The 8331-nt window shown below is 41.9% G+C and overlaps 1 protein-coding gene across 5 annotated transcripts in view; it reads left to right on the top strand.

Annotated features, from left to right (window-relative positions):
* Window positions 1–2140: 2140 nt before the first annotated feature.
* KCNJ15 (potassium inwardly rectifying channel subfamily J member 15) overlaps window positions 2141–8331 on the top strand; it is a 52903-nt gene continuing 46712 nt past the window's right edge. Inside the window, exons 1-2 of one of the 5 annotated variants that reach the window (XM_037831571.1) lie at window positions 2141–2197; window positions 7736–7932. The gene's annotated coding sequence lies outside the window, so the exon portion shown is untranslated. Of the gene's footprint in view, window positions 2198–7554; window positions 7578–7607; window positions 7940–8331 lie in introns of those variants that run through there. The other 4 variants (XM_037831575.1, XM_037831574.1, XM_037831568.1 and 1 more) reach the window with 4 other exon arrangements.

Below are 8331 nucleotides of genomic sequence, written 5' to 3'. Positions count from 1 at the left end.
GATGTGCCCAAATTTCAATTCTTTGAAGCTTTCTGTATTGAGCTTCTTAGAGTAATTGTTTTAGAAAAAGCAAAAAGGATTTAAGAAAAAAAAAAAAAAAAAAAAAAAAAACGGCCCTCCTCAGAGATCTAATGGGTTATTGAAATGCTAATAGACAAAGCAACCAGGGCCATTAAGGAAAAGTGCCCAGGGCAGAGAGATCAGCCTTGCTTCGGGATTTGCATATGCGCCTCAAGGCCTGATCTCCGCCCTTCCCCTTTCTGTGTTCACCAGAACTCCAAAAATCCTCTGCTTTTATTTTGGAGTTTTTCGTGTTGTTTTTTTTCTATGCCTGTCTCCTCTCTGCTGGGCTGGCTGCTCTCAGAGTCTCTGGTGTCTGGCCTCAGTCTATCTATGGTTGGAGTTTGAATCAGTAGAATGAGTTTCCGGTAAGAGCAGCCACTGCAATTCTCCCTTCTCCTTCCTGGAGCTGACAGCCCCTCCTCCCCCGGGACTGAGCCTGGCAGGGAGGGGCGCGGGTCCCCTGGCCGCAAAAACTTACAGATTTCGCTGATCTCAGCAGTTCCACGTTTTCATGAGTGTTGTATGAAGTATGTCCAAAGACAGATTGCTCTGTGGTGTCCAGTCCACGCAGTTCCTGGCTTTTTACCTACTTTCCTGGAGGAGTAACTAAAACATACAGCTCACCAGTCTGCCATCTTGCCCCCCTGACTATGTTTTAAAACCTCAAACTCCATGTGAGACCAAAGGAAGAGATGGCTAGTTGACCCAAGAGCTATATCTCCTAAACAATTTAACACATAAAGTTTGTTCAAATACCATAATTACATGGAACTTTTAATAGGAAGTGAGACCTGGTAGGTTTGCATAGGTTAGTGTGAAATAGCGACACATCCCAAAGTAATTTGGGCAGAGAAAAAAAAGAGGTGCTCCCCCTGAGCACCTCTTTATTGCTCAGATGTGGCCTCTCTCTCTAGCTAAGCCAACTTGGCAGGTGAACTCACTGCCCTCCCCCCTACATGGGACCTGACTCCCAGGGGAGTGAATCTCCCTGGCAATGCCGAATATGACTCCCAGGGAGGAATCTAGACCTGGCATCGTGGGATGGAGAACATCTTCTTGACCAAAAGTGGGATGTGAAATGAAACGAAACAAAGTTTCACTGGCTGAGAGATTCCAAATGGAGTCGAGAGGTCACTCTGTTGGGCATTCTTACACATTATATAGATAAACCATTTTAGGTTTTAGTGCAGTGAAATAGCTAGAAGTAAATACCTGAAACTATCAAACTGCAGCCCAGTAGCCTTGACTCTTGAAGATGATTGTATAGCAATGTAGCTTATAAGGGGTGACAGTGTGACTGTGAAAGCCTTGTAGATCGCAGTCCTTTTATCCAGTGTATGGATAGATGAGTAGAAAAATGGGGCCAAAAAATTAAATGAAAAATAGAGTGGGATGGGGAGGATGATTTGGTGTTCTTTTTTAACTTTTATTTTTTATTCTTTTTTTTCACTTTTTCTGGTACAAGGAAGATGTTCAAAAAATAGATTAGGATGATGATTGCACAACTATATGATGTTACTGTGAACAACTGATTGTACACTTTGGATGATTGTACAGTATATGAATATATCTCAATAAAAATGAATTTAAAAAAAAAAAAACTTCATCGGCTTGAGACTCCAAGACTATCAACCAAGACTGGGAAAGAATTCATCAAGCTGCTTGTTGCCAAATCCTGACAGCCCCAACTGATCTCCATGGTCCTTCTGATACCAACACAAAGTTTTACTAAGGTCTTTGCTACTTGAGCAAAATATACAGGTGTGCACACATATAAATGCTGGGACCACCACAGCACGGTAGTGTGCACAGAACACTCAATGAGGGGTTGTCGTAGATCATGGACCCCATACACTGTAGACTTTGCGAAAGTCACCTTCTGGACTTTGGTGTCTTAATATCCGGCAAAATTAAGCAACTGTACTGGATGGTCTCTAGGTTCCTTCAAGCTCTGACTCAGCCTATGTAAGCACCCTTTTTTCTTCTTTTCTGGAAAATAACCATTAGTGGAAGTTTCCCTCTCCCTCAGAGAGACACAGAATGGAAGAAAGCTGTTCGGTGCGAGTGGCAAGAAGTGGACTAGGGAGTGGGAGACAAGATGCATTTAACTTGCGTGAGGATGGCGTGGGAGCTGGTGGGTTGCCTTGGTAAAATGGGAGTTGCGGGATGAGCTCATTTCTGCTTGGTGATTTAAAAGTCTGAATGGAAGCTTAAAATGGTAGAGAACTAACTTGAGCTCTGATTTCTTAATCTAAAAAGTTAATAACATTAATAAAGTGTGCTTTATGCTTCTCCTGCTGCTGAAGAGACACATAACTTTCTGTCTCATGAGGTCCTACAAAGGCACACTGGCCTATACTCTTTCAAACTTAATGTAACCCACTCAGTGATTCTATGACCAAAGCCATTTCTCTTGTGATTCTTGCTAAGAGGCTAAGGTTAGGACTACATCGTTAAGCTGCCCCAGAAGTCAGATTGCTTGGTCCTTTTCGTCTTTATCACTGTTTGCTCAGTTCCTTTTTCCTGGAATGTCTACAACCCTTCCTTGTCTTTAATTATGAAAATCTTGCAGGTTGAACTCAAAATGGTCTCCTCTTCTGGAAAACTTTCCTCAAAGTCCCAAGCAGAGTGAATTGTCCTTCCTGTGGGCTTCTAGAACATTTTGACCGTATGGCATGTATCATATTATATTATGATTAGCAATGCGTCCATCCTTCTGTGAAGCTGTAATTTCCTAGAATGCAGGGACTGTGGGTTCTTGGTAACCCAGCAAATAGAAGGCACCTAATTTAGTTACTGATCTAATTAAATTGTTGTGATATCAATAACAAAGGATTCTGTTAGCAATAGAAGGCTCTGTTGGGATCCTCCTGGCATATGGAATAACTGACCTTGTGCACAATAAAACCATCTGCATGTTAAATTGAATTCCAGATTTTAGTGCTGGAATTCCCAGTTTCATTTTGGCTAGGAAATTGATGGAGTGGAGGAGGGGGGAGATGCTGAGGAAATGAAGGGGCCACAATAAGGGTTTGTACTTGTGCCAGTGTGGGATGTATTATGTCCCCCAAAATGCCATGTTCTTTGATGCAATCTTGTGGCGGCAGATGTATTAGTGTTGATTAGGTTGAAACCTATTGATTGAGTGTTTCTATGGAGATGTGACCCACCCAACTGTGGGTAATACGCTTGATTAGATTATTTCCATTCAGCATGGGTCTTGATTTAATCACTGGAGTCCTATATAAGACTCAGACAGAAGGGGCTCGCTGCTGCAGCTTAGAGATACATTTTGAAGATGGCTGTTGAAATATGATGCTGACATTTTGGAGAATGCCATTTTGAAATGCAACCTGGGAGCAAGCAGATGCCAGCCACGTGCCTTCCCAGCTAACAGAGGTTCTCCGGACGCCGATGGCCTTTCTCCAGTGAAGGTACCCTATTGCTGATGCCTTACCTTGGACACTTTATGGCCCTAAGACTGTGACTTTTTAACCAAATAAATCTCCTTTATAAAAGCCAATCCTTTTCTGGTATTTTGCATAATGGCAGCATTAGCAAACCGGAACAGTGCTCTTGGAAGGAAGATCATCCCAGAAAATCACAGGATTACCGATTATAGCTAATGATTTTGGTGGTCTGTCAGGTCCCCCTGGATTCCCATTCCTGTGCTGCTGTGTGTATTAATTCTAATGACCAGCAGCAAATGCGACAATCTTCATGCGCTGGCCTTTGGTCAATGGGAGCCACTTCTGTTGCAGACACAGAGAGAGTGTTGAGAAGATCACACGCCCCCACCACCCCTCTATGCTTACCAACATCTGATGAGAGCAGAAGCATGGAAGCCCAGCTCCCTTCTTAAGTAGATTTTTTTCACTCCAGAGCTCCCCGCAGGACCAGGCAGGGGCCGGGACTTGGCCTGGAGTTGCATCTTTGCTTGACTTCTCCTTCCCCTGATTTTTCCTACAGGAATCTCCCAGAAGCACTTCCTTAATACATTGCATATGCAACCTTGACTCAAGGTCTGCTTCTGGAGAACCCACCTTAAGAGACGATTTCAACTCTGTGGCTTCCTGAGACAAACTCCCTATTAGGATGGCCACAGGCACACAGGTCTCCACATTTGGCCTGCAAAGTCTTGGAAGGACTGCAATGAGCATACTTCATTCTCTATGACTCACGTACATTTCAAGTGGAATTTTTGAATGCCTCAGGGATAGAGATTGTGGGAGCACACTGTGGGTAACTGGCCAAATCATGCCCCACCTGTGGAGGTCTCTTTAACCGAGTAGGATCATGGGCAGCTCAGATGAAATTTTAAGTACTGACGTAACCCTCCATAAATAGTTCCATACCTAACCCAATTTAAATAGAATCTATTCAAAAGTACAAATTCATTTTTTTCCCTTTCATCACATGTAAGGTTTTGTATGTCTCAGTTCAAGCCAATATGAGAATTGGAAGCACTATAGCATTTTTTGTTGTTGGTTGCTGTTGTTTCTTTTTTGGAAATTATTCCTGGGAAATGGCTCTCTTGAAAAAACTGGTTCTTATGAACTTTTCTGCCTAGCTCTTCAGACATCTTTTCAGAACTTTGAATAAAAATCCAGACTTCAGGAGTATATTCTTTTCAAATATGACATATGCAAGAGTCTTGCTTTCAATTAGCGGAGAGGAAATTTAAAGAAAAAACACGATTTACTTAATAGTCATCTATGTTTGATTTTTTTTACCAAGAAGATTAATCTTTTGCTAAAAGATTAATAGCTGACCAACTTCAACTAAAAAATGATTAGCTGTGTTATTTCATTAATTTTATGCAGTATATTTCAAACCCTGCCCCTTAGACTCAGGTTTCACTCACTAGATGGTAGATGACACAAAATGTTTTTGTCAGCATAGTTTTTCTTATTTATCTCATTTACCCTCAGAAGTTCCCAGAAATATTTAAACATATCATTCGGTTATTAAAATGTGAGACAAAGTCTGACCCCCGTGACAGAAATCTCTTAGATGTGTAGTAATCTAGAGATCTCCACTCGCTTCTGAAGATTCGAACCATTCATTTATAATGTCTTACCTCCTTCGGTGAATTCTGTCTGATCTTCAGTCTCAAGATTTGATTGTTGATATATCAAAAATGAAAAAGAATAAAAACAGATAAATACCACCAAAATGAAGAATATGGTCTTAATATTTAAACCTTCGATATATTCATACTATTTTGACCCATTTTCCTCCTCGATCATATTTAAGACTGTGTTATGAGTGAATGTTATGAATGTGTTATGAGCTTGTCTCTGTATATTCCTGCAAGAACTTGCCAGAGTATTAAACTATGATTATAATTCACATAGTGTATTGTATTACTTGATACTCAAAGGAATCTATGCATGCATGTGTATGTCCACAACAGACTAACTTGAGAAAAAATTCAGCAAAATGAAAAATGCATGGACTGACAGGGAGAAGAATCACTTTGAGCCTCAATCCACCACTTCGTAGCTCTGTGACTTCAACCAAATCACATCACGTCTCTGGCTTCTGTTTCCTTTTCCTTAAAATACAAATAACCATGCCTATTGTATGCATCAAATTATAACGTTTCTGAGAGAGCTTTATAAATTGAGAAATCGGGTTCAAACGTTAGTTTAATAATTAAAGCTGAGGCTGAAAATATTCATTCAAAAATAAGAGGACCTGAATTCAAGTTCAATGGTAACAAATCATATCCTCCATTTATAATCTTTCATTAATCTACTTGACAATTTTTTGAAAGACTACAACGTACCCAGTATTGCTCCAGGGGTACTCCGTGAAGAGGCAAGGTCCACCTCTAAAGGATGAGGAGATAAAGACATAGGAAAATTTCAGACAACGATGAGTGGCAGAATAAAAGGGGGGACTGAGGTCCAGAGCTGGGGTGGAGCCCTTTGGGCTAAGACGTGAACAGACGAGGAGTTGGGCAGATGAATGAAGCTCCGAGGGAGAACATATGGGGCACAGGAAAACATCTGGGCTGGAATATATATGGTCAGATCTTTAACCCTGGGATTTTTGTTTTTCTTCACCTCTGAGTTTACCCATTTTATACTGGTCTTTCACAGCACCCTCCTGGGAAGCTATCCCATCCTAGAGTTTGAACAGCTTTAAGAAGTCCAGACTTGGTGTGGTTGTTTCATTCTCCCCAGTCCCACATCCTTAAAGGCCCAAGTGAGGTCACCACCAACACTTCAGGTTGAAGAGGAACCCCTTGTTTCAAGGGAAAGAAATGGACAAAAGGAAATGAGAACATAGTGCACCATTCCGTTGGGGAAATATCACAGTGGAATGATTTATGTCAGGGCTTTGAGTAAGGGGAGGGGGAGAGAGGAGAAAATAGGAGGTTTCAGGCCCTCCCCAAAGGAGCGCAACAACCCCCACCCCTTCCTTATCCTCTCAGTTCAAGCCCCCAGACAACAGCTGCTGCTCACAAGGCAAAGTGGATGCCCAGGAGTGTGGAGCACAGGATTTAGGGCAGAGGAAGTATCAATTGTTTCCAACAAAAACAAGTCAGTCCTCACCCTGTCCCCTCCAATTCAAACCAGATACAGTCCCTGGCCCTGCCAGGGTGTCTGGCTGAGGATGTGCGAGTCTGTCATCCTCTCCTTTGTAACAAAGTGGGATGTTGCTTCCTTTGGTATTGTCTTTGTACCCGTGTGTGTTGGTGTTGGGGCGGGGGTGGCTCCTTAGCCAAAGCTCCTGTGGGAAGCTCATCCCATCTCTTAGGATTCACCAGGGTCGCCTCATACGCTGGCTGTGGGAAGCCCAGTCAACCCCACGAGCCTTGGACTATTCTACACATGATGGCTGGAGGAAACAGCTCAGGCCTGGGGACGACACATGCCTGCATTCCAGAAAGAAACTTGCTGCTTCCGTTTCCGGAGACCAAAAGATCTCCACTTTGATTTCTGCTTCAAGGATGGAATTCTGACCAGTCCTCATAAAAGTGCCAGACTCTTTGCAAGAATGTTAGAAACCAGATTCCAACAGATGCCCCAATCCCAATTTCCCCGATCCAGAAGAACCCATTTTTACCCACATCTAACCAACTTCTATACATTTTTTGATCAGGGAAAACAGATGCTGTAGGAAATTTCAACATGACCATAAGGGGATTGAGCTAAAAGCACTTCAGTTTCCCTCTTGATGTTTCATTATGGTCGTATATATGTATATGGTATCAATTCATCCTGATTATCCCAGGAGGCAGGGATTTTTGTTACTATTCATTTGGAATGGGGAGAGGCAAGAGGAGAAGAAAACACAGGGTAAAGGAGAGCCTGTTAGAAAAGATAATCTGGTTATTTATTTATAGTTTATTTAGGCAAAGGGATCTTAAAAAGTCTCTTGAGAAGAGTGGCCAAAATTTCTTCAAAGATTAACTGGTATTCTTTGAAAGAACATCAGTTTCCTTTTTCACAGGTGATTGCAGAGTGCAGGACTGGATAGCTGCTAGAATCCTTTGCTGGTCTGTAGGTTTCCTTAAGACGCAGTGCTGACATCACGAACTCCTTTCTCAGATTCCTTTTTTTTCTCTCTCTCTTACTTTCCCTCCTTTCCTCCCTCCCTTCTTCCTTTTCCCTCCCTCCCTCCGCCCAATCCCTCCCAATCTCTTTCTTTCTCTCTTCAGTTCCTTCAGGTAATTCCTACTCAAACTTGTACCAACTTGTTTTTGACTGACAGTGAAGGGCAGGAAAGAGTTGTCTTCATTTGGAGAAAGCCTCAATACCTATCTCTCCAAGGCAACCTGCATTGATGGATTATTATTTTTGTGACTTGTAATAACTTCACATCTTGCCTGGATTCTCCATTCACCGGTCTTTGCAGGTAAGAGGTACGCTCTTATTGCAACACTGGAGCATGCAGCATGTTAGAGAGATTTTTTTAAAAAAAACTTTATAATTCTAAAGGTAATGAAAGAGTTGTGATCCTTTTAAAACTTACTTAAATCATTCAAGACGTCTAAGCTTATCTGGGGGAACTTACAAGTGCTGTTTGCGTGTGGAAAAAGGGTTTTTACTTAATGATGGGGTAAAAAAAAAAAAAAAAAAAGTGCTTTATTCTTGCCCGAGAAACAATATCCAGATGTTGTCTTGTTTGCTGTGGGTGCAAGTGATCTAGATTGTGGGAGAAGAATTGCTCCCACTTCACTTTGCAAGTGTTTTTCTCTCATAGTCTCTGTCAGAGCGAGTTTGTTACTGATTTTCAGCCATCATATAGTTCTTC

Source organism: Choloepus didactylus, chromosome 1 (genome assembly GCF_015220235.1).
Source record: "Choloepus didactylus isolate mChoDid1 chromosome 1, mChoDid1.pri, whole genome shotgun sequence".
Classification (NCBI taxonomy): domain Eukaryota; kingdom Metazoa; phylum Chordata; class Mammalia; order Pilosa; family Megalonychidae; genus Choloepus; species Choloepus didactylus.
This window is presented reverse-complemented; position numbering and strand designations above follow the sequence as displayed.